Here is a 2,178-nt window from a genome sequence, read left to right as displayed (position 1 = left end):
ATCCACCTACAATGCCTAAATTCTCGTCACACTCTATACCCACCGAGGAGGATCTACCAAATGGTACTCCTACCCCACAACATCTTACCGGAAACTTTATTGCCAAGTCCGCCTTCATCCAACTAGTTGAGAGGAGCCAATTCGGGGGAATGCCTAGTGAGGACCCTCATTCTCATATGGAAACATTTTGTGATTATTGTGAAGCTATCTCTCAAACGGGCGTGACTCAAGACCAAATAAGATGGGTCTTATTTCCTTTTTCGTTAATCGGCACCGCAAAACAATGGTTGAAGGGCCTTGATAAGGCCACCCTTGGAATAGATTCTTGGAAGAAGCTAGCTCCAGCTTTCTACCAAAAATTCTACCCACCGGAAAAGACCAATATGCTAAGAGCTCAAATTACGGGTTTTAAGCAAAGGGATGAAGAATCTTTGTATGAAGCTTGGGAGCGGTTCAAAGGTATTTGTCGCTCATGTCCTCACCATGGACTTAGCGAATGGTTTTTAGTGCAACAATTTTGGAATGGTTTATATGAAGATTCAAGGAACATTCTCAATATGGGATCAAATGGAATGTTCACCGAAGTTAATGACAATCAAACATGGAACAAGATTGAGGAAATGGCGGTCCATAATTCGCAATATAGTAGGCCTCGCAAGGCTACTAGAGGAGGAAAGTATGAAGTGGACACCGTTACTCAATTGGGTGCTCAACTTAGTGCTCACATTGACACAATCAACTTGAAGTTTGAACAAGCTATGGCTAGACTTGAGGAAAGCTCAAAATCATCAAAGCATCATGTCAATGCCATGACGGCATCCTCATCAATCCCAAGCGGGATATGTGAGAATTGTGGAACCTTAGGTCATGACTCAAGTGAATGTAGGGGAACAACCGAGCAAGTCAATGCTTTCGAAGCTTACAAAAGCGGTACCCCTTATTCAAATTTTTACAATGAAAACACCAAGTTCCATCCAAATCTCTCATACAAAAGCCAAAATGTCCAAAACCCTCAAACAACATACACTCCACCACCCATGAGAAATCAAAATCAAAGACCCTTTTTCAATCAAAACCAAGGTTACCAAAATCAAAACCCATACAATCACCACAATGACCAAAGTTTTGATGTCCAAAAAGCGGTCCTTCAAATGCAAAAGAATCAACAAGAATTTTTCACCCAAATGCAAAAAGATAGCCAAGCAAAAGACACCACCATCAACAACATTCTAGCTCACACCAAGATGTTGGAAACACAATTGACCCAACTAGCATCTTCGAGCTCACAAAGACAAAAAGGGCAATTACCACCTCAAGGTAATCCCCCTAGACATGAAACGGTTAGTGCCATTCACTTGAGAAGTGGTACAAGGTATGAAGCACCGAAGGAGCAAGTTGAGGATGAAGTTGTGAGAGCTAGTGAGAATGAAGTTGTGGTGCAAGGTCCCAAAGAAGGGGAATCATCAAAAGAAGAAAGCTCAAAGAAAAATGAAGACAAAGCCAAAGAAAAGGAGCCCATTGTGATTAGACTTCCTTTTCCAAGTCGACAAGCCAAGCCTAAATTTGATGATCAACTTGGAAAGTTCATGGAAATTGTGAAGAACTTAGAAGTCTCAATTCCTTTCACGGAATTAATCAATCACGTTCCGGCCTATGCAAAGTACATGAAAGATATCCTCACAAAGAAGAAGTCGATCCGGAAACTTGAGACTATCGCCTTCACTAAGGTGAGTAGTGCAATACTTCAAGGGAGTTCACCTCCAAAGTTAAAGGATCCGGGAAGCTTCTCAATACCGTGTACCATTGGCGACACAACGATCAACAAAGCCTTATGTGATCTAGGGGCTAGTGTGAGTGTCATGCCGTACTCGGTAAGTAAAAGGTTGGGAATGGGAGAGCTTAAATGTACCAATATCACTCTTCAAATGGCCGATAGATCGACGAAGACACCGCTAGGGATATGGGAAGATGTCCCCGTGCGAATTGGGAAGTTTTTCATCCCGGTGGACTTTGTCATTGTTGATATGGAGGAAGATTCCAATATTCCAATCATCTTAGGAAGACCTTTCCTACACACCGCGGGTGCGGTGATTGATGTGAAGCATGGAGAGCTCACTCTAGAAGTGGGAGATGAAAGCATAACTTTTAATCTTGACAAGACCATGAGAGCTCCTCGTT

The 2,178-nt window shown here is 42.4% G+C and overlaps 1 non-coding gene across 1 annotated transcript; it reads right to left on the bottom strand.

Annotated features, from left to right (window-relative positions):
• Nucleotides 1-383: 383 nt before the first annotated feature.
• Nucleotides 384-490, bottom strand: LOC141616395 (small nucleolar RNA R71). Its single transcript, XR_012530745.1, has one exon. It is a non-coding gene; the product is annotated as a small nucleolar RNA R71 (small nucleolar RNA).
• Between the last annotated feature and the right edge of the window lie 1,688 nt (nt 491-2,178).

This window comes from Silene latifolia, chromosome 11 (genome assembly GCF_048544455.1).
Source record: "Silene latifolia isolate original U9 population chromosome 11, ASM4854445v1, whole genome shotgun sequence".
Lineage (NCBI taxonomy): Eukaryota > Viridiplantae > Streptophyta > Magnoliopsida > Caryophyllales > Caryophyllaceae > Silene > Silene latifolia.
The sequence above is the reverse complement of the archived record's forward strand: the minus strand, read 5'-3'. Positions and strand labels throughout refer to the sequence as shown.